Source organism: Crocodylus siamensis, chromosome 4 (genome assembly GCF_052110815.1).
Source record: "Crocodylus siamensis isolate JL-2025a chromosome 4, ASM5211081v1, whole genome shotgun sequence".
Lineage (NCBI taxonomy): Eukaryota > Metazoa > Chordata > Crocodylia > Crocodylidae > Crocodylus > Crocodylus siamensis.
Genome location: NC_143398.1, coordinates 134,720,064 through 134,737,463, shown reverse-complemented (window position 1 = coordinate 134,737,463; position 17,400 = coordinate 134,720,064). Strand labels below are relative to the sequence as shown.

The 17,400-nt window shown below is 44.2% G+C and overlaps 1 protein-coding gene across 2 annotated transcripts in view; it reads right to left on the bottom strand.

The window, feature by feature from the left end:
• Positions 1–959: 959 nt before the first annotated feature.
• The window catches only part of MRPS35 (mitochondrial ribosomal protein S35), a 66,563-nt gene continuing 50,122 nt past the window's right edge, over positions 960–17,400 (bottom strand). The window contains exons 9-10 of one of the 2 annotated variants that reach the window (XR_016441915.1): positions 15,343–15,431; positions 960–14,306 (exon numbers count right to left, since the gene is read on the bottom strand). The gene's annotated coding sequence lies outside the window, so the exon portion shown is untranslated. Of the gene's footprint in view, positions 15,432–17,400 lie in introns of both variants that reach the window. The other variant, XM_090043850.1, reaches the window with a different exon arrangement.

Sequence of the window (17,400 nt, the reverse complement as noted above, 5' to 3'; positions counted from 1 at the left end):
TGAGGGATATTCTCCAAAGACTGGGGTTAGTAGAATATGATAAGACTAAACTGTATGTGTCCATGCTTCAGAAATTCCTGACCTACGCAAAGCAGGGTGATCTGGACAGAGGGAAATTAACCCTGTTTCTGCCAGAACAGACCCCCTAGAAACCTCCATGAACCCTGACACAGTTGTGGGACAAGCTGGGGCTAGAACTGCTTACTCTTATGCTTTATGCTTTCACAAGAATGTACCAAAGAAGCACCTGCAACTTGTTTTTCCACTTTGTTGCGTAAGGCAAACCACAAGCAAATGGCTAGAAAGTCCCAAATTTTGCAACCAATTTTGCAACTATGTAACCCGAAGTACACCTGTGCTAATGGAATTTTCCAATACCTTGTAATCGAGTATATAAGCAATGGAGAATAGGCACTCGGGGTCGGCTTTGATCTGAGTCTCATGACTCCAGGCCAACCTGCTTGCAAGCAATAAAGGCTTTGTCTCTGTGGCTTGTGGTGTGACTCACTTCTGGGGACCAAATTGGAACTTAGCCTCCAGGAGCTCGAACGGCTCCTTGTGCAACACAGTCATTCAGGAAGTATTGGATAATGTGCATGCCCGATGCAGGAAAAATGCTAAAGTATTGCTCACTAAGCTGAGCCAGCACAAGGGTATTTCTTCTCGGGATGATCAAGGGGGTTTTGTCTATAAAGGGATGCTCGTGAAGGGTTCTAACATGCTTGACTTGGTCCGGAGAACCCTTCAGACTCACGCCAGGACTACTAAACACCCGCCTAAATGCTTGGACATCTTTATGAAAGCCATGGCTGAGCTGAACGTACTATCTTCTGTTACGGCCAACGTTATGAATCGTGATCATCTGGAATGCCTGAAAGTATCTGCTTCAAACCAAGAAACACTAACAACACCACCTAAGAAGGAAAAAACTCTCTCTAAAAGCCATTGGCTCCCCATATAAAGTTTTACACTTCAAATTAAACTATTCTATGCTGCTATAAAGTTTTTGCCTACAGAGGATTTTTTGAATGAAAATATACACACACACGCATTTAAATAACAACAGCTTTATTTATACAGCATCAGCTGAGTGTTTTTAGACAAAGCATTCATGAAAGTCAGCAAGAAAACACATGTCTGGGCATGCTGAAACATGTTTTGAGCAGGCCCAGCCACATGGAAATTTTTATATTTACTTTTTACAAAATGCATCACCACCCTATCATTTTGTGCTAAATTGTCGGAATAATACAATTTTAAAATCTGTTCGAATGATAGCCCTTTGCTATGGTGGTGTAGGAAAAACACACGGTGGTAGCCACAGGCAACAGACTGGGGGTCTTGTAACTATTTTGTCTGAAAAGGGTGTTGGTAGCGTTTTTGCTTAAAAACAACATAATGCTTTGAGGAAAGAGAACGCTGTCTGGGGGGTGACCGTACGAGTCAAAAGATTCTCCGCGGTTCCAATCCTCCAGGTAAAAAGCCAACCAGTGTTGTCTGGGTTGATTATGTGGGTGCACGTTGACCACCAAGCTCAGGGACCTTTTAGACAGTCAAGTCTTAGGACGCCAGTCGCAGGGGAAAACGTCTAAGAAAGTTTCTTTGGCATAAGGGTCTGAGGATAAAACCCTGACGAGCTGCTCAGTGTCCATGTTCACATGTAGTCAAACAGGACGTTTCTCTTCTTATTTCTATGACGTTGTCAAAGACCCCATACACAATCATGTTAAATGTGGTGGGCAAAGCCACAGCAAAGCATATTGCTGCTCTCAGGTTCCGTTTTAATCAGTGAATAATGATCAGCACACTCCCGGTCAGGAAACGGGTGAAAGGCAAATAAGGTGTACCCCAGAGCAAACTCCTCACAGTTGATTATTAGGGCCCAGTCTTTCGTATGTTTACCAGCTGTCTGTACCAGCTGCATGTATTCTCTCACGCAGTTACTGTTCTCAAAATCTGGTTGTAGGGGCTTTATTCTCCATTGATGTAGAGGGCCATAAAATTAATATTGTAATGTTTAAAGTTAAAGCGGTTCTTAGCATAATTCCTGCTAAAGGCATCGTTATCCACAAACCCGATGACGATGAGTTTGGGCAACTGCCCCAGAAACAGATTCTCCTGGTTGCTAACTCGGCTGCCGGCAGGAATGCTAAACACTTTCATACCCACGCAATCTATGGGGTATTTAGCACTAGCCATAAGCAAGGCCTCTGCATGGCCCAATCAGATGCCTGGGGCTACCTTCACTTTTTTCACAAAAAGTGAGGCAGATGTGATTTTTAGTTTACGTTGGCCAGCCGCTGTGGTGTCCATCAAGCAGAAGGCATCTTTGCTGCATGTCAGCTTAATTTTCACATCCACGCCACTCAGCAACAGTTTTTCTTGAAACAAATCATTATGGAGATGACAAAGCAGCTCTATCTTTTTGCTCCAGTCTGTCAGGTTTGCTCATCTCTGAAACCCATGGTTATCGCCATCCCATGCGACTGTTTCATGATGCCTAGGGGTATCTTTGTAAAACAGGCCAGCGAAAATTGGGTGGTGAGGGTGTCATAGCTGTAGTTGAGAACCGATTTGATGAAGGCTCGGTAAGGGTAACAGTTGTTGCTTTGGCTTATGAGACAATCTCCCAGAGCGACATCCAGCTGACTGAAGACAGAGGCTAGTGGGTAATTCACCAGACTCACTGCTGCCCCAACATCAAGATCAGTTCCATCGCCTTTTACAATCTTGCAGCAAAGGTACAGCAGTGTGTTGTTCAAATCCATGTAATCTTCGCCATTCCCAGTTATGAAAAAGTCAAGGGGGCCGGACTCAGTAACAGCTGAGAGTTGGGGGGATCTCAACATACAGGCTTTTCTCAATGCAGGTCTTTGTAGGGGCTATTTGAAACACTTCCAGTTCGGATTTGGCGCATTCTTCAGACTGCAGCGAACAAAGGCCATGGCGGTTAAAATATATTTCTGTTTCCTCCAGGAGAGCGCCCCTTTTTTTCTCCCAGGCTGCTTCTTGGTTTTTCATGTCTGGCTGCCCTGTTGACTTACTCTCTTCTTTTTAAGGGGTTGAGGAGGTCCTGCAAGTCCAGAGTCTGGTGCGTCTTTCTTTTGAGGCTCTTTCTTTGAATATACATGAGGCTGAATCCCTCCTGCTTCACCGGCTTGACCACCTTATCAGGAGACGTGACTGATCACATCTTTGACTATGTTTTACACCACATTTTTAGCGTGGGGCTTAATAATCTCCAGACCCCTTTTCAAAAGCAGAATGGTTTTTCTAAACAGGCTGTGAAATATGCCTCCCACACCAGCCCCATAAATCACAGGCACACCCTGATATCCGGGAAAACTATACCCAGTCTGGGCTTTATAATAATTTCTGTACAAATTAGGGTCCCCATAGTTTTTTACCATCACCATCATGCTTCTACTTATTTTAAAATCTCAGTCTTCCGGGGGCATAGGTGAAGTTTAATGATCACCTTACCAAAGCAAAACAAGGTGTGTTTGTTCTGATCCGTCTTTATTTCAATGCTGAGTGTGTCGATGTGGTGCTGACTTATGGAGACATAATGCGGGTTATCATACATGATGGCGACAAACTTGTTGTTGCTCCCACAGACAGGGACACAGCTTAGCAAAGGAACCGAAAACTCCCCGACAAGCTGATGTTCCACAAGTCCATGTAGACATACAGCGAATTGAACCCACTGGTAATATCAGCTGGGAAGGATCTATTTTTTTTTTAAACCAGAGGCCCCAGGTAGCATTCCCAAAATGTAGGCTAGCTCACCATGTATATAAAAGCCATAAGAGTCATCCTGGGATTTAAGTCTCACTTTTCCTATTGCTTGGTCATAGGACGTAACTAATTCGGCCAGAGTAGGATTGGTGGTAATTACATTGTTCATAAGATCCAGTAACTCTATGATGGTTGTATAATACCCCTGAGGCAGGATGTATCCCCATTTTTGAGGCTCAGAAATGATTTTGAAAGGGATGTCTTTGTTGATGTTCCAGCTGTGCGAGTACTGTATTTCTGCTAACCCCATCTCCCAGTTCTGCAGCAGATCCAGAGGTTTAACCAGCCGTATGGTAAAGTTTGAGCTGGTGCTCTTCAGAAAAATGCTGGTGCAAGTGTTGCTGGGCAAAGTGATGTAATAGTCGCCATCACACATGTCAGTCTTCTGACTGATGTACCCCTATATTTTACAAACTTGGGAGGCTTCCACCCAGCTGTTAAATTTCGATGGCCACCCCAACCATTTCACCAACAACCACTTCTTTCTTTCCTTTCCTCTCATTGCTAGAACTTTTTCAGTCCTGTAAACTGTCCTGTTTGGGGTTCACTTTTTGTAGTTCTTCAGGGTAAAAAGAACCCTTGATAGGTTTGTCTTTGTAATCTTTTAGGCAGTATATAGGTGTCTGCATGTGTTTAAGGACTTCATTCACTATAAAAATCTCATTGGTGAATGTTTGTTCATAACCTTTTTCAAACCTCCCTTTGGTCCTAGACACCCTCATGTGGTCTCCTCTTCTGCTGTTGGTTTTATTTTGAAATAGTCCCCGTACATGGCTTTCCACACTAGTGGAAAGTTTGAGAAGTTCACGTCAACAAGCCTGGTGCGGATAGTTCTCTGAAAACTGTGGTTGTAGCTCTTTATAAACTCTGGTAACACATCAATGTAGCGAAAGGTGTTGCAGGCTGTAAATTACCTCCACATCTTTGATTTTAATGTTCTGTTAAACCTCTCTACCGCCGCCACTTTCATTTCACTATTTGTCACAAAATGATGAATACTATACTGTTTTAACAGCTTGCTTAAAGACATTTAAAAAATATTTTCCCCAATCAGTCTGTAATTTCAGGTACACAGCCCTCTGTGAAAATGGGCAACCGCTGGAAGTCAGCTGACCAGAAGGGGCAGGGCCTGGCTTCTATTTAAATCCAGCCTTTCTTCAGGCAACCAGCAACTCAGATACAGGAGGCAGAGGTTTTCAGGTGCCTCCTACTCACCTTTTACCCAAGGCGCACCGGGTGGGGCTTGTTGGGAGTTACCTGCCACAGGTAGTCCCCCCACATTAGCCAACCTTGGTAATTTGCACCCTTTGCCGGCCAAGCTCCTGCCTACCCTTTGGGGTTTCTTCTCTCTCTCTTCTCTGGCCCGTCCATGTTCCCTTCCTACACTCCTGGGTCTCTTTCTCTGGGCAGATTGTGGAGTCTCTTGTTTCTCTCTGGCTCCCTGGAGGTCTTGGAGCCTTCTCCATATCTCCCACTGTCTCCTTAGTGCCTTCTGGGCATATTCTTCTTTCCAAAACTCTATCTTTCCCTGGACAGTGAGTCTCCCTACCAGTCCCTTACAGTTCTTAACATATACCACTCCTCCAACTTTCTCTTCAATGATGTTTCTCAGCCTCCACCACATGACCTGCCTAGGGATGTCATTTACATAGACCTGAGGCCTTTTCTCAGGCTTTGATCCTCTTTTGGTTGGTTGTTCCCTCATCTCACATGCTTGGCTCCATCTTCCTTCCTGGGCTGGATTGCTACCCTTTTTGTGGAGCCTGTCTTTGACCCGTCCTAGGCCCTGGACTGTCTGTGCACAATCCTGGTAAATTGAACAGGAGGTCTCACTCGTTGGGAGAAGTCCGTTCATTCTTCCTTGCTGTTCCTACATCTGTCAGGCCTACTTCCTTCATCTGCTTCTGGCTCGGCCCTCTACTCCTTCCCTGGGTTTGAGATTTAAATAGTTCTCCTAGCTGGATATGGACGCAGCTGACAAACCACACGGGAGGTTTTCCACTGTGTGCTACCTCACTCCACCCAACATCTGCCACAGGTAAGTTTTTTCCTTTCTCTGCCTTAGTCCAGGATTTGCCTCTGAACGAGGCTTCCCCCTTTTCTGATCCTGTCCCCCTGGGACGCAACCCCCCATCAAGATGCCTTGGGGTGCTCCGCTTTCCCACCCTCGGGCCATACCTGGCGGGCCGATATTCTCCTCCTATGAATCCTCTGAGCCTCAGTCTCTGGGGAACTTTGCTGGCTCTGGATGGTGCAGCACCCTAGCCTGGGTGATTTCTCGGAGAATCTCTACTCCCTTCAAAGCCTCCTTCAATACTTCTCACTCTTGATATTGCCCCTGGCGTTCTGACTTGGCGGCCACCACATACTCTGCTAGTTGGTTCCCCAATACCTCCAACCTTCCCTGCATTGTATCTGCGGTGTTTATGGTTTGAGGTCTCTGCCTTGCTTCTACCACGTTCGCTACCTTCCCCTCTGGCCTCTCAACCTTCCCCAGGTCTCAGATTTTCATGGCCATCTTGATTATTTGCCTCTTGTAGTATCTTATTTTCAGTTTCCAACCCCTGGATCTCTTTCCATCTAGTCTGTACTTCAATCTGTAACTGTTCTTTTTCTGCATTTACATTTACTTCCTTAGCTTGGCTATCTTCCAGGAGGATTTTAAGTGATTGTACGTGCTCCTCAAGTCATTCTTTTTCCTCCTCCACATTCTGTAACTGGGCCCGCAGCCGAGCGTTCCGACTCTCCCTGGCTCTTAGATTCTCTTCCAGGGACAGCCTCTGCTCATCCAGTCTTATAATCTACCATATAGGCTTTCATCTTTTCCAACTCCTGCCAGAACCTATTATCTGTCTCTACTGCCTGAGTATGGCTCTCCATTATCCTATCTTTCATTTCCTGCATTCGGTCCTCTGCACGTACTTTCATGGCTGTTGCTACTTCCAGCTCCCATTCTAACTGGATTACCTCTTCTTCTAGTTCCTCTCCCTTTCTTTGCTTGGTAAAATTGCTGGGTCTCCGACCTCCCCTGTTTCTTGCCTGCACGGTCCTTATCTTGGTTCTACCCTCCTGGGTCACCCTCAGTCTTGCTCCCGAAGTTCCAAGCAATGGGTATCCTTCCTCAGTCCAACCTAGCGAGCTGTGGTAATACTGCCTTCCTATCAAACCATCTATCTTTCTATTCTAGCCCATGGGTTCATCTCCCCAATTAGGGACACGGGTTGGCTTCCCAGCCAACGCAGCAATTGTCACGGCGCAGGGTCCTAGGGTGGCCATGATCTCCCCCAGCCTTGAAGTTGTACCTACAGTCTAGCCTTGCCTCTTTGTTCAGTCCAGCAGATCTCTTTCCTCTATGGCTACTGGGAAGGAACTGCCTGCCTGGCCCCAGCCTGGAATTAAATGGGCCTAATTCTTGGCCTGCCCCTTCTGGTCAGCTGACTCCCAGCGGCTGCCCTAGCAACCGGCACCTGTGCTTCTTCATTACTTCTCTGGCTGCCCTGGTAACCAGCAGCTGAGCTTCCCACTCACTGCTAGGGCCCTCTGCCTAGCTGTTTCCACCCTAAGGAGCAGGGCACCAAGGTGCTCTGCAACAGATACCATCTTCCAAATTCTCAACATCTGCTTTGGGAGCCTGGGCGATAGGTCATAACTGTACCAGGTGACCTAGGGCAGTTCTTGCAGCATGAGGGGTTGGGCTTTGGGGGCCTACATGGGCTGTCATTCTGATGACATGAACCATGTGGTGGTGGTGTGACACACCACATGACTGGGGGTGGGGGCAGAGTTGCTGATGTCACACACCACGTGACTGGGGTGGGGCAGAGTTGTTGATGTCATGCACCATGAGACAGGGGCCAGCATGCGTGGCTGGTGATGTCACACATCATAGAAGGGGGAAGGGGCAGGGCTAAGGGGCAGAACTTCTGGTCCCGCCCACCTATCATATTTACATTGAAGGGTGGTGAGCATATATACTACTCACAACATATATTCTTCTCCACTGAAAAAGAACTAGAAGCATTACTAATATGCTAGTGGCCTAGGGCTCTATTATTCAGTCTCTGATCCAAATAAAAACAAACATAGCTAAGTCTGTGCTGACTGCCAGCTCCTGGGTAGCAAAGGCACCTGGTGCTGAGCAGGTACAATTGCTATTCATCAGCCTGGCCACAGACAGAACTGGTTCAGCTTCCATTACCTGCTGCAATGAATAATCTAGGAAAGGGTCATTAGAGTAATGTAATCTTTGTTTCACCTTTGCAACCCCCTTCTGCCTTTGACTGCTGCATGGCTCAGCCTGCTTTTAGCTCTGCCTCTCCCCTCCCTATCTCTGATTGATTTCTTGTGGGTTCAAATCCCCTAGGAAGAGAGCCACCCAGTACAGGTTCCTAGGTAGCAACACACCTTTACTGGGCATGATGGGAGGTGAGCAAGGAACCAAGACTAGGAGTAGATAACAGACAGGCTCATTGTAGAAGGAAGGCTAACTTGCTTAGAGGAAGATCACCCTTGCAGCCAAGAAGGCTAATGGCACACTGGGCTGCATTAGTAAGAGTGTTGCTAGCAGGTCAAAGGAAATGATTATTCCCTTCTACTCAGCATTGGTGAGGCCACCTTTGGAGTACTGTGTTCAGTTTTGGGGCCCCCAACACAGAAAGTATGTGGCTAAAATAAAATGGTGAGGGGGCTGGGGCACATGACTTCTGAGGACAGGCTGAGGGAACTGGGTTTATTTAGTTTAGAGACAAGGAGACTGAGAGGGGACTGAATAGCAGCTTTCAACTACCTGAAAGGTGGTTCCAAAAAGGATGGAGCTAGACTGTGCTGAGTGGTGGCAGATGACAGAACAAAGAGCAATGTCTCAAGTTGCAGCAAGGGAAGCTTAGGTTAGATATTAGGAAGAATTTTCTCGTTAGGAGGGTAATAAAGCACTGGAACAGGTTACCCAGAGAGGTGGTGGACTCTCCATCTTATCTTGGAGGTTTTCAAGACTTGGCTAGACAAAGCTTTGGCTGGGATGATCTACTTGGGGATGGTCCTGCTTTGAGCAGGGGGTTGGATTAGATGACCTCCTGCGATCCCTTCCAACCCTTATTTCCTATGATTCTAAGAATTGTTAATACCTATGGAGAGAAGTTGTTAGCAGAAATCAAGCACATAACAATGAGCTATGAAGTCTATTGACTCCCTCAATTCTACCTGAATAAACACAGCTGTCCAAGCCAGGCAGTTTGTTTTAAACTTTCAGTGACACAGAAACTGAAGTGGGGTGCAACTGCAGTTCCAAAATCTTCCCTGCTTCTGCCCCTGGATTACAGCAGCAGACTTTTTCTTTTTTTGAATAATGGTTTGTCTAAGGAGACCAGTATTCTAGGCCACTGAACACTGTGATGCAACATACTGTGATACCAGCTGCCTATTTTCAATGGTACTGTGAAATATGAAAACGCTGAATCTGCATGCCTTACTACAGTGGTTCCTAAATGTCCTCTTTCCTGCTATACTGACATAGGTCCCTGTGATTCGAAGATATGCTATGACAAAGTGAGGAAATGACTAGAATATTGAGACCAACTGACTGACCAACTACAACATGCGTAAGGTTTTATATTGTCTTGTTTGTTTTTTTTAAAGAAGCAGCTATGAGGGAGACAGAGGAAGCCTAGATCATAGTACTGGCAAAATGTGAACAGACCTGTTCCAGGTGGTGGATAAAGATGTCAATTACTACAGTAATCAGAGACCTTTGGGAAGTGTTTTCCACATAGCACATTTCAAGGTGTGCATGCTTATGAACCTGAAGCAGCTTAGTTCAAACAAACTTTTGCCCCTGAATTATCTATGGAATGCACATATACTTTGCCTTATCTTGCGCTTTATACTAAGGATCTAAAGGGCAGTGTTTGCTCCCCTACCTTCTCTGTTCGGCTTTCTCTCAACTAGGGCTGGGAGTGGGGTATGAACTGACTCCAAGGAAGAGGAAAAAGACAGAACAAGCTAATGGGCCATAAACTCTGAAGTCCTTTAGAGCTTCAGGTGGCTTCAAATGTCTGGAATGGAGATGTTACAATGGGAGGCTACTGTATTGTGGGTTTGAGACAGAGTATTGTAACTATTGAAAACCACTTTAGTTATTGGGTAGTAATCAACGGCTCAATGTCTAGCTGGCAGCCAGTATCAAGTGGAGTGCACCAGGGGTCAGTTCTCAGGCAGCTTTTGTTTAATATCATCATTACCAGTATGAAAGATAGGATGGATTGCAAGTTCCCGAATTATACCAAGCTGGGGGGTGGAGTAGATACACTGGAGGGTAGGGCTAGGATTCAGAGTGGCCTAGACAAATTGAAGGATTGGGCCAAAAGAAATCTCATGGGCTGGGTCCAGAGGAGCGTGGCTGTGCGCTATGTGATACCGCAAACACAGAGGTGGCATCACATACTGCATATTCAGATAGTCTCAACACTACAAGGGAGTGCTGCCCGTGTGTGTGCTGCTCCACTTTTTAAACGTTTTTTTGACCACCGGGGTCAAAAAAACCACATGGAAAAATGAAAAGCAAAGCAGTGCACGCATGGGCAGTGAACGCTGCTCAAAAGAGGAGCTGGGCCACCCACAGCTGTACTGTGGCTACTGACCGGGCTCCATGTGGCAGAATTGCCACTGCCACAGCTCTGGGAGACCCCAGAACCCCAAGTAAGGCTGCTGGGGCCAGCACAGTGTCCTACCAGGGATAGCTTGCCATGTGGCAAAGCGTGTAGCATGGGTGTCCCCAAGGAAACAAATGTCCACACTCATGTGGATACGGCCATGAGGTTCAATAAAGACATTTAGGATGGAACAGTCCCATGCACTGCTACAGCCGGGGGACTGACTGGCTAAGCAGCTCTCCAGAAAAAGACCCGGGGGTTACAGTGGACAATAAGCTGGATAGAAGTCAATAGTGTGCCCCTTGTTGCCAAGAAGGCTAACAGCATACTAGGCTGCATTAGTAGGATTGTTGCCAGCAGATCGAGGGAAGCAATTATTCTGCTCTACTCTGCACTGGTGAGGCCACATCTGGAGTACTATGTCCAGTTTTGGATCCCCACTATAGAAAGGATGTGGTCTAGTGGAGCAACTGTCTCGAGTTACACCAAGGCAGGTTTAGGTTGGATATTAGAAAAACCTCTCTCACTAGGAGGGTGGTGAAGTACTGGAACAGGTTACCTACAGAGGTGGTGGAATCTCTATCCTTGGAGGTCTTTAAAGCTCACCTTGACAAAGCCAATGCTGGAATGATCTGGTTGGGAATGTCCTGCCTTGTGCAGGGGGTTGGATTAGATGACCTCTTGGGGTCCCTTCCAACCCTAATTTTCTATGATTCTATTGGGTAGAACATATTGATATATTATGATATCCACTGTAAAGCCTCTTGGTAGAAAAATCAATGGAATCCTTTGATTGTTGAACTACTGGGTAAAAATAGCCAAAGTTTCCCCAAAATGGCTTAGTTCTACAGAAAGAAAAAATAATCAGTTTGTGGAAAAACACCCAAGCTCTCAGGAAGTGAGGTTTATGCAGGAAAAAGCAATAATCACATCTGCTGCTTAAGACAAATTTTGCAAATAAATTAAAACTTGGAGTGAGTTTTAATTATTTATTTACGTACAGAGATCTCAAATGAATCTTGCCCTTCTCTCTCTGATAGTGATAGATACCAACAAAGCCACTTCATGGACAAATGGAAAGCAAGCAAATTACCTTCATTACAAATGTGTGTTCACTAAGACAATAAAGTTTAAGTTCAGGTTGCACTGGGGGACCCATTTCTCATCATCAGGAATATGTTTTTTCATAATTGGGAAACTTTAATACTGCTGGCTAGAAAAGGCTGACCCTCTGTGGGTGGGTGACAAGTTACAATAATAGAGTGACATTGTGATGACAACTGAGATCACTTTGCTTCCGTTTTGTGTAGTAGTCTAATATACCTCCAATAACCACCTTACAGTGGGGGAAAAGCCTTGCATGACAGGTAGGTAGGTTCATTTAGTAGAGTATCTTCAGTTATCAATGATGTCCCTGATGGAATAAGCAAGCCCACTCCACTCCATTACTGAGAACCCTCCAGCATTGATGCTATGAAGATAAGGGGATGCAGATATTTCTGGAGTGTCCTGTTCTGGAGAAGCTGGTCCAAGAACAGCAGTCCTGGGCTTCTCTCCAAGAACAGAAGCTCTGGAAACCCAAACTGCCTCAGCTAGGCAGGGGCATTTCAGATTAGTCACATGGAAACCACAGAACAAAAACAGAATCTCTGGAGAAACTGACATTGGTGTATAGGACAGAATAGCAGAAGGCTATAGGGAAACAACAGAGTCTCAGTGGAGGAGCAAGCAGCACTACTGAAATAAGGACTGGTGCCAAGAAGGTGGTTCCATGATAACTAGGTGCTGAAGGAGGAACCTTGGGGGCCCAATTTCTTAGGGCCTGAAGAGGGAGAGTCTCCAGGAAGGCACATTGGTAGCTCTAGAAAGGGACATTTCTAAGTTTTGTCAATATTCTTCATGGGGCCATGAAGTTTAGAAGTGAAGTAAAGAATCTCTCTCGAGGATCCTGCAATGGCAATCTCCCTTTGGAACGGTCTCCAGGCCTATGTTCACCAGGAAGCTCATCTTTGGCACTGTATGGAAGATAGTCTTTGAGAAGGAATTTGCTTGCTGGAAGGCCTGCTTCCAATTGAGTCCAACACTGTGTTCAGAGTCTGATGATGGCGGGAGGTAAACCTGAGGTATGACTTCACACTCCTTCCTGGTCTAGGAAGTGATCACGTTGCATGGTTCCTGCAGACCTGGGACCCCTTCAAGCAGGGAAGGCACTTGATGTGTCCATCTTTGGTAGGCAAGAGGTAAAGAGTTTGAAACCAGGTGACTTTGGAAAGCCTATACCAACACATGATGGAAAGGCCTGGTTGAAATATAAAGAGCTTCTGGGCTCTGCAAAAGAAATAACCAGTAGACAAAATGGGGGAGGGAGGGAGGTAAAGTAGTACCATATTACTCACATATCACACCCTCACAAATAAGACTTTCACCTTGAAGAAAAACTGTTTTTCCAGAATCTTAACTGTCACAGCCTGGGATCAACATGGCTGAATGTTCTGGTTACATACAGGATGGGCATAGTTCAGCTGTCGGTGTCACCCATCCTCTAAACTGCAGCTCCGGAGCTACAAGTTTAACCCTCCTTGGCCAAAAGCTGTTGCCAATTTGGCAGCGACAGGCTTAAAGCTGTACATCTGGAGCTGTAGCAAGCGAGTGACAAGGAGGGACTGGACTCCATCCTTCCTTGATACAGTGAAGAGCCCAGAACATCCGTAGCAGCCACTCTAGCATCTCTATGCCTCCACTTTTGTGTAGAGATCAGCTGCCTCTCCTAAAAGATGTACCCCAATTTTAGAGGGCTAATTTTTGGGAAGAGGTATGTGTGGTATGTAGGTAAATATGATAATGTCCAAAAATAAGGTGCAAAGAAGAAACAAGGATTCTGAGACCAGATAGGTAAGCACTAAAAAGACAGTGCTAATCTGAGCTGCTTCCATTGGAGTGAGAATTTTCTCACTGCAAGTAAATTTTTTTCCCCCCTCAGAGAAAATTGTTGCATTTGGAACGAGAATCTGCATCTGTGAGGACAAGACAGTGGTCCCAAAGGAACACATTTAGTAGCCTTGTCTGACAATGTTTCAGCCTATAATATTCACTGAAGTCCTGAAAGTACCTGTGGCCATTACTCCTGCACTAGCTCCATGCTGCTCCTGGCTGGAAAAGGCCAGTTGTAAGATAATAGGTCCACTGTTTGTAGACATCATCAATGCTTCTTTGTCTGATGGTAGAATGCCAGGTGCTCTTTTCATGCTTTAATAAAGTTCAAATATTACTTCCACAAACTACTGAATGAGGTTTACAAAATTAGTGGTTTCTTGATTTACATTTATCTCTACCTTTAAATGAAACACTTCCCCATGGAGTAAGGTGAAGGTATATGAGCTTTAGAATGCTGCCAATGCATTATAACACATTAATGAAGCATCATTGATACAATAAGGTGCTATGCAGACCTGTACATTTGTTGCTGTACTTGTACTTCCCCTGTTTGCACCTGTCTAAACAGGGAGAACAGTCTTTTGTAGACTCTGCCTGGCAAGGGTAATATGCCCTAGCAGATAAAGATCAGCAATTAAGGTTATAAAAATGTACATTACACAACGTCATCATAGTACTTGAGGGTCTCCATTGCTCTACAGATGGTACAACTATATTAATGGACAGATTCTGCCTTCAGGCCCAGTCAATGACACACAAAAGCTCTGTATTAACAAGGCAGGCAAGGCTTTTTGAGTAGATGTAATATATTTTTATTAGACCATCTGAGCAGTTGGGGGAAAAAAAACTCTCTGCAAGCTTTCCGGTGCAGTCACCCTTCTTCAGGCATAGAAAGTCTCTACTGTTCTGACACTCCAAGGAAAGAAGCTAAAAGTGAAAACGTAAATAGGTGGAAATTAGGAAAACAAAAAGGTACACCAGGGAAGGGAGGGGGGGAATGAGGGGGAAACAAGGTACTATTACAAAGTACATGCAACTTTTATAAAGCCCTACTGTTGTATTAAGAGATTCTTTTTAAATTTCAATGTAATGTTTTTCTTTTTAATAAGGGGCAGAAGGAATGAAAAAACTAGAAAAGCAAGTTCCAACTTCTGTTCCTTGGAGTTCTACTTTTAGCTTTTTGCTAGCTAACAAAGTTCAGAGGTTGCAGACAGGACCATTTAGCTTGACATCTCTGGTAATGTGTCATCTCTGATCGAGGACATCACAATCTAGGAACTCTTATTCTGTGTTTCTGGGAATAATGGAGAAGTATAGCCGAGGCCAAGCCTGAACACTTAATAGAAAAACTAGTATTTAATTCATTTTCTATTTCTTAGCCCAACCTCTATTACATATGGTGTTAATGATATCAAATTGCTGAAGATGATTTCCAAACGCTAAGACAGTTGCAAACAAATCAATTTCCTGTGCCCTCCTCCTCTTATTCCAATGAAGATGTTTCTAAGCCAAACTTTGACCCTCAAAACTACAGTGATTTTACATGGAGTGCTCACTATATAAAGCATGATTAATAAAGCCTGCAAAAGTGAACTGACTTCAGTTGCAGAACGATATGGAATTCAGTACCTCCTGGCTCTGACTTCCCTGCACATGAGGGCAACTTAAAGGGGAATAGCAACAGAAGCAAGAAAAGGAACCTTATTACATTTTAAGCATCTCAAACCACCTGGAAAGTTACTTAAGCAAGTTTGCAGTGATTAGCTACTCTACATGAAGCAAAAGTTATGCATGCTGGCCTAATGCTCTAAATGAATGATGACAAGTCTAGTAAATTTCTCAATTGTAAATAATGAAAACAAACTTATTCTAGAAAAAGGCCAGACACTCTTCAACAATTCATGGTATTTTCCAAGTCAAAATTGCAACATGCACATTTTTTCAAATGGGAAAATGTTTTTACCTTCACCTCCTCTCTTTCTTTCAAAAACATCTGGACCATTCCCTGCAACACCTCAACCTTTCAGAAATAAAATTCACCATGATGCAGAGCTGAAAGAAGGGAAAATTTGTCTAGAAGGTGAATAACTATAACGTGACAAGACTGAAAATAGGATGGTCATGCAAACATTTTTTAAATCTTGATAGTAGCAATTATAAGGATTCTGTAGCAACAATTTGAATATTCATTTTTTTAAGAGACTTCTGCCTATATGGAAAATTGCATCCTACTAGACAGAATCCCCATGACAATGCCACTCCCTTAAGAAGGGAGTCACTAGCCACCTATGGATATGACAGGAGCTGCAACATATAGAGGCCGTAATGCCAAAAGATTGAAGCCAGGCAGAAGGCTTCCTGTGGAGTCCCAAATAACATTATACAGAAGTAATTTTCCTCCTCCCTAGCCAGGGTTCATACCCATGCTCTTAACTGTTTTCCTCTTAACTAGCTGTGGCTCAGGAGTGGAGCATTAGGTTATCAGTTTGGCCTTATTACATATCAAGGATTTACAATATCTAATTCTGATTAACATCCCTTTCCCCCAATACAGGAATTATTTTTGTAAACCTGAAAGTCAAACTCTTGGCATAATTAGCTATGCATTCTCTGTGCATTCTACTTTTTATTTCTTTTTTAACAAAAGAAAGAAGAGAAACCAAATCAGTTGTATGACTAATTTTTCTGAATATTTGTTGCTATTAAAGAAAATATTTTTGATCAGTGTTAGAATCATACAGTCGGAAGGGACCTGGACAGATCATCTAGTCCGACCCCCTGCCATGGCCAGGAATGAGCACTGGGGGTGGGAGGGGTCATTAGACCCCAGCCAGGTGCCTGTCCAGTCTCCTCTTGAAGATAAGGTGTTGTATACCTGAAAATTGTTGGCAGTTTTGGTTTTCAACACCACTTCTGTTCAAATAAAAAAATCAAAGGAATAATACTCATTCATATCATGTTTTCTTCTACACCTGGTAACAAGCAGCTGGAAGCAATCGTTTCCCACACCAAGAGTTCCCAGGTTCACTCATGGTAGACAGGTTAATACACCTCCTTCTGTACCAAAAATGTCATACTCTAATTTATACATCACTCATTTCACAGTCTACGTCCTTTCATTAAAATCCCTTTTGTTCATGCAACAATACATTACTTGTTTACTTATTCTATATACATCTTGTATAGGTATACAAGATTTTATCCTGTATGCGTCCAACCTCCATTTTCTCCTTTTTCCTCCTTTATGCATGATGGTATCCTGGAAATCAATTCTCATTAGCCTTCAACTCACTAGTATGTCTATTTCCTATTTCAAGGTTTACCTTATCCTGTTCCTTTTCTATTGGGTATACCATTTCTATTCAAATTGCTTATTTGGCTTTCTAGCACAGCTGTCAGCAATATTTTCTGGCAAGTAGACTGGAACAGCCCAGGGTGGGTCTGACATGCTGATATTAAGACCTGGCTGCCACCACTGCTTTTCTACACTTATGCTTCTCTCCACTACCTGACTGTGGTGCTGCAAACACAAAAAGTTCCCCACTACCTGGCTGCAGCTTTGGCACGGCATGGGCAAAACCACCAGCCACCAAGGTTACCCAAGAAAACCCTAGCTCTGTGGGCTGGATCCAGTGACTTGGTTGAGTGTAGGTTGCCAATCCCTGTCCTAGCATAATATATGAACATAAACATCTTAAATGTGTTTATTTTCCAATAACTTAGAGGCAGGGAAATATAATTCCCAGAGACGCAGAAAACCCAAGGGTCACATTTTCAAAAGTACCCAAGAGGTTTAGGTATCAACTACCATTCTAAAAGTGAATGTTGTCACATATGAATTTTCGTATTACAAGTCAGTGGAACTTGTTAGTCTGAAATCTCTTACATACTTTTTTAACGACTGTGGCCATGATGACTTGACCAAAGTCATGATTAAGTTTCTGATGGATCAAAAGATTGGTTATAGATCCACCATGTTCCAGACTAGCACCTGTTGAATGGCAAATTCAAAGCAATGGGC